This window comes from Salvelinus fontinalis, chromosome 26 (genome assembly GCF_029448725.1).
Source record: "Salvelinus fontinalis isolate EN_2023a chromosome 26, ASM2944872v1, whole genome shotgun sequence".
Taxonomy (NCBI): domain Eukaryota; kingdom Metazoa; phylum Chordata; class Actinopteri; order Salmoniformes; family Salmonidae; genus Salvelinus; species Salvelinus fontinalis.
The window spans coordinates 26000797-26006796 of record NC_074690.1 but is presented as its reverse complement, the minus strand read 5'-3'; the positions used below and the strand labels follow the sequence as shown (position 1 = coordinate 26006796).

Sequence of the window (6000 nt, the reverse complement as noted above, 5' to 3'; positions counted from 1 at the left end):
CTTGCAGAGCTCCGTATATCCTCTCCTCTGCTTCCCCAACCCCCAGCCTACCATTTCCCCACTCTCTCTCCTCTTCTCATGTCCCTCTCCTTCCTTCCACATAGCATTATCAACCCCTCCTCCTTGTACTTTTCTCTGAGCTGAGCTCAACCAATCACGGTCTGGGAGGCGTGGCAACAAGAGTCGGTTTGACAGAGCAAAGAGATGTGTTCCTGAAAGATTTTGAGCAAGAGCAATCGTCAGTCCAGGGCTCATCCGAAGTGCTGGGCTTGAGAGTGAGTGATGACTGTAACAGGGGCAGCTGAGGCTTAGCTGTGTAGCTCACAGAAAAAGGTGTACATTGTATTTCTCTGCTTTGGTAGCAGGTGCAGGCTCTTTACTGAAGGGAGAGTTGCCTAAAAGGAAAAGAAGAGATATTTTGTGTGGATTTTATTCTGGTTCTTCTGACTGCTACACTATATATTATCATTAAGACGTGGAGGACTGGGGGACACTGGCACCTTTGACTTTTATCTTGCTGTTTCCTATTTCTGAAATCTTAGATGCATCCTTAGTTTTAAAATATTTTTGGGGTGTGACTATTTTTGGTCTCAGCTGTTTATCTCAAGCTAAATATACACTGTATTGTTGTGGACTTGAAGTGTTATAGGGGCACCTTTGGACCCCAACTTGCAACCAACATTGACTAACTTGGCTATAGCAGTGAGAGGACAATGCCTGGATTATCCTATAATAAGCGACTCTGTAACTTGCCTGTTGGAAGCTGCAAGTGAATCAGGGACTGGAGGCTGTCGGTTAGCTGCTGGCTGCATTCCACCAGTTTGTCTGAAGACTGTAAACATCTTGACAACCTTCACTAGCTGGTAGGATACACGCACAACGAAAGAGACAACAGGATCACCCTTCACACTCTGGGTGAGATGCCATTGCTATTGCTTGCCTTGCTTCTATATCAATTTGTAATGTGCTTTAGAGTGCCTGAGTATTGATGTTATTATTTGCAAGGTGACCTGGCTGGTGTGTATTATTAATAATGTTGAGTTAGTAGTCTGATTTTGTGTTTTTATCCAAAGAAGTTGTACATTCATTATCAACCTGGCTTTTTTTTTTTTACTTCAGACATTCACTTAGTCTACTCTTAAATTATCTCCTTAAATTATTACTCTGGTGTTATGATGCTGAATTATTGTCTTGTTTTATTTGTGTGCAGGTTTTTGGTTATTTTAAACAGCTCATATCAATGGGGGTGTCCCCTATAGCCTGTGACGCATGCATTTTGATGTGCATAGGCTACTATATTCAGCAGAGGATTTGTGAATATTATGTTTTATACATGCTCCTCTGTGAATTTGCATTCAGTTCGTAAGCATCTCCAACTAGGCTTACTCAGTCCAGATCTCTCCCTGCCTTAGGCTTAGGGTACGATAATGGAGCAGAGGAGAGAGAGATTCAGGAGATTGCTGCAAAATCATTGAAAGTGCCTTCAAAACGTGAGATGCCCAGTGCGTAAACTTTCTGGTCAAGTGAGAATTCTTCAGCCAGTCATTTTAAATATAGCACCTCAAGAACAAAGCTTGAGAGATTTAACAAAACCACCCCACAGCTTTGTTGTTCACTGCATGAGTTTGCCTCCTCGCTGTGTGAACCTTGGATAACTGCCTGGGCATGGTGGAAGGAAAGGAAGAGGCAGTGTGTAGGTCAGTGCTTCCCTCTTCATATAGCCATGTGTCTCAAAGTATTTGTGCTCGTCAAAGGCCACAGGCAGCACTACCACTGTAGGAGGAAAGAACTGGACACGAGTCTATTGTTTTACATATTTTACATATGTTCATGAATCCTCTTTGCACGTGATTTTGGCAGACTAGAATCATGCTGACATTTCAATCGGAGGGGGGTATTTAATGCAATTTTTCACCAAATATAAAGCAGCTTTCTTTTTATCTAATCCGTTGAGGAAAATGTGTAAGCTGCTTCAGTGTATTTCTTAAGCTGTTGGTTCTGGGCGACTAAGCTGTTGGTTCTGTGCAATTCGTATTTGAATAGCAGATTCCTGGTGTTTGATTGTTATAAGTATTTATAAACAGTGATCAAATAAGTCTGTCTCCAATTACTTTTATTTGGTATTTTATTCACTAAGGGTTGGGATATGGGCATTGTTGAGAACATAAATATACAATGTTATCAAAATGAACACATTTACGCAAAAAATATTCCTTCTTTCTTTACAACAAAGTGTCTCTGAGGGAGGTTGTCTGTCTTGTCCTCTATTTCCTGCCTGCTTTTATTGAACATCAGATGTACATGAATATCAGGGGCTTGCTACAGTAAATAGTTACAACTAGTCTGCTTTTTAAAATTCCCTGTGGAGAGAGAGACTTTTAGCTGCTCACCACCCTCGTCTTCCAGCAGTTGCGAAGGGAGAAGCAGATTCTTGACAGTTTTACTGCTTTTTCTCACCTACAGAGGGAGCATAGTACCACACAACGTTTAGTTGATCAGCCTCCAGCACAAAGCTATTCTTGAGCTCACTCTTTTTTTAAATGCGGTCTGAAACATGTATGATGCTTGGCTGAACTCTCTTAGAGAATGATAAAGAGGATTTTTAGAACGGGACATGTGCAATGTTTATAAGTAAATGCATTGATCTCAATTATTGAACATTATCACAGCAGAGATTCATTTGACTTGACATCCAAACCAAATTCATTGATTTTCAATGTTACTGTCAGCGGAGATTTAATCCCTCTGAGCCGTACAGGTTATGCTGCCGAAATGTACCATGTGTACTATCTTGACCCAGTTTAATGTTCTTTTTTATTTGCAGCACTCTTTGGTGCACCATGAAGCAAGTTATCTAACTACAGTAGGCTATGTGAGTAGATGGGATACCACATGACGTGTGTGTGTGTGTGTGTGTGTGTGTGTGTGTGTGTGTGTGTGTGTGTGTGTGTGTGTGTGTGTGTGCATGCGTGCGGTAAAAATGTAGTGCTCCTAAATGAATAAAACATTAATCAGTAGCCAAGGCAAACTCAATACAGTATATGCCTAGGCCTAGCAGTAGTACAGCTGGATTTTCATTTGAAGATCTTATTTCCCAGATCGAAGCTGCTGATTCAAAGTGGACTGGAATGGAACCAGTCTCTTGATGTGTCCGAAATGGCACCCTATTCCCTTTGGGGTCAAAAGTAGTACGTTATAACAGGAATAGGGTGCCATTTCTCTCTGTAGTAGAACCATGTCAGCACAGCAAAATCACTTGCCAAGAACATCTGTGCGGACATGATAATAGTCTTCCCCACCTTTTAGCAATCATTTGTGCCCAGGGAAGTTTGGGTCATTGATTACATTTCCATAATTGAGATTGAAGGATGGCGAGCTGTAGAAAATGAGATGGACAGAAGAGAGGAGAAACTTGGGCTGATCTCAACGAGTAGGGCCATTGTACACCAACTCTGTTCCACAAAGAGTGAAACATATACTATCTTATACCCAAATATATGGCACAGTTAGGAGAGAGTGTCAATCATTCTAATTTATTCATTGATGAGGAATTTTTCCATCTGAATTTTCCCCCCTTATTATTGCTTATGCAGCCTGCTAAGTTAAAAAGCATAATTTGTTTGACTGGTTTGCATGTTTAATTAAATGTTAAATTCACAAGTTGAATTACCAAGCCTTCCCCTAATAACCTCTCTCTCCATTTCCTGACTTTCACAGAGAGAGCTCCCTTTTAACTTACTCATTCATGCATGCAGTGTAGAAAGCATGCATGTCAATACGAGTTCAGAGCTGACTGAGGACTTTGGAGTAGAATATATATGCATTTTTTACCCGTAGATAAAATGGTGTGCAGTGAAAGTATAAAACTCAAGTGTGTTTTAATCATTTGAAAGTGAAAATGGCTGACAGGCTTTTGATGTCGATCAATCAATCTTGGTTAATTATTAAAGCACTCAAGACAAAAACAATGCCAGACTGATACAACAGAAAATCTAATTGAAATTCATTTTTCAAGGACTGAAATATGCAATGGATGTAGTAGCACTGCATATTCTATACCAGGGGTCTCCAACATGTCTCCAACAGCTACCAGTAGCTTGCAGCCCACATTTGAGCAGTAGCTCGCCAAACAATTCTGAAAGGACATCCAATTATTCATATTTTCCACCGCAAACTGTCATAAACAAATCTAAAAGTATCAGAAACTACTAGCTACTATCTAATTAACGGAACATTGACATTACCCCACCCTGGTTAGCCACTATGAGCTTAAAAAGCTAAGTCTAACACAATATCTGCCAATTAATTTCCAGTATATATTGCCCCTGTTTGTGTGTGTGTTTGTCTATCACTCCGTGTGTAGCCAGTTGTGATAACCGCATGTGAGTTGACAGAAGCTAGATTCACAAGCTAGATTATCAATTAAAGGGCCAGATGCAGAATTAAAGGGGAATTACACTAAAATCTAAATTTGTTTGTTTTCTTCCAGACCTACAAAAATTGCCTTCTGATTTAAGCATTGACATGGACTCTCAGAACATCCCATTAAATGTTTTCTCTATGAACAATTGCAATTTTGAGAGTGAAAAACAATGAAGCTAAAACCAGGAAAAATAAAACTGAGAACATAATTTAGGAAAATATAAAACAGAATTTGGAGGGGAGAATCACACATTTTATAGTTGTTTATTAACCATTATTCTACCAGGTATATTGACAGAAAACTGCTTTCTCCTGCGCACTAAGGACCTGGGGAAGACTTGCAGGGGAGAAGAGAAGAATGTTCCTATTTGAAAGCTAGAAAAAAATTGTAGCTCACAACATGTTTCTTTTTTTTAAAGAAGCTCTCATGCTAGGAAAGGTTGGAGAGGTTCCAGTCCTTGAAAAATGAATCAAATTATTTTTCCAAATGAGTGAAACAAAGGACGTTATTTTGGGTAAGAAATTGGAAACTGAAATTAATCAGCACTCTATAACACAAGCTACTTATAAAGGATGCCTTTGCAATTGGGCCAAAAACTTTGATTTGTCTGTGCGTGTTGGAACATACAGTACACTCAATGGTTGACTGTTTCATAGCTGAGGCTGAATAGAGCCTCTGTTTGCATCCCAAATGGCATCCTATTCCCTAGATTGTGCTCTACTTTTGACCAAAGCCCTGTGAACCCTGGTGAAAAGTATTGCACTATATAGGGAATAAGGTGCCATTTGAGATGCAGCCTCTGAGTTGTGACAGCAGGCTATTCATTTGAGACAGTTTGCTATAGAAGGAAAATAATCCTGCAGCAACAGGAAATGTGGATTATAATTAATGGACATTTTTGTAGGGGTTTATTAAAAAAATGAATAAGTGAATATCAAGTATGACATTTTTACACATTTCAGAAGACTTAAATTCAAATGTATTACAAGTTTTAAATGTCCTGCATTGCAGAAATGTTATCCTGCAACACAGGGTGATCAGATTAAGATCCTACATCAGGATGTTTCAGGGTCACTGAACAGACTAGCTAAGCATCCTTAGCCCCATGACAAGAAAAACACAATTGAGGTGACTGTACTGTATAAAGGCTAACCCTGAGCAAGGCCTTAAAGTCAAGTTACAGTACGGTTCAAGTAGGAAATTCATATTTATATAATTTTATACTGGGTGCACTCATTAGACACGCTTCAGCAGTAAACAATCTGATTTAAAAGATGGGAAATTCCAACTCAAGAGGAGTTCTCATTCATGTGGAAAAGGGTAGTAGCAGTAAAAGCTAAAGTAGATACAAGTTCATGGCCTTTGTTATCACACTGTATCTAGATTATGTAATAAAGCAGTACATTCTGGGAGATGATGTGGAAGCCCTTTGATCGTATGAGGGTTTAATGCAGGGCAAGGTAACTAGATTCAACCGCAGGCCAAATCTTTTTAGGAGCGGATGGTCGGGGGGTCGGAAAATAAGTCAGTTGTACACTTTTTAAATTGACCACAAGAAATTGTATTTGAAAATAACA

General features: G+C 39.5%; 1 protein-coding gene across 3 annotated transcripts in view; it reads left to right on the top strand.

The window, feature by feature from the left end:
* Positions 1-202: 202 nt before the first annotated feature.
* brinp2 (bone morphogenetic protein/retinoic acid inducible neural-specific 2) overlaps positions 203-6000 on the top strand; it is a 134362-nt gene continuing 128564 nt past the window's right edge. Inside the window, exons 1-2 of one of the 3 annotated variants that reach the window (XM_055883269.1) lie at positions 203-915; positions 2825-2872. The gene's annotated coding sequence lies outside the window, so the exon portion shown is untranslated. The remainder of the gene's footprint in view (positions 916-2824; positions 2873-6000) is intronic. The other 2 variants (XM_055883268.1, XM_055883267.1) reach the window with 2 other exon arrangements.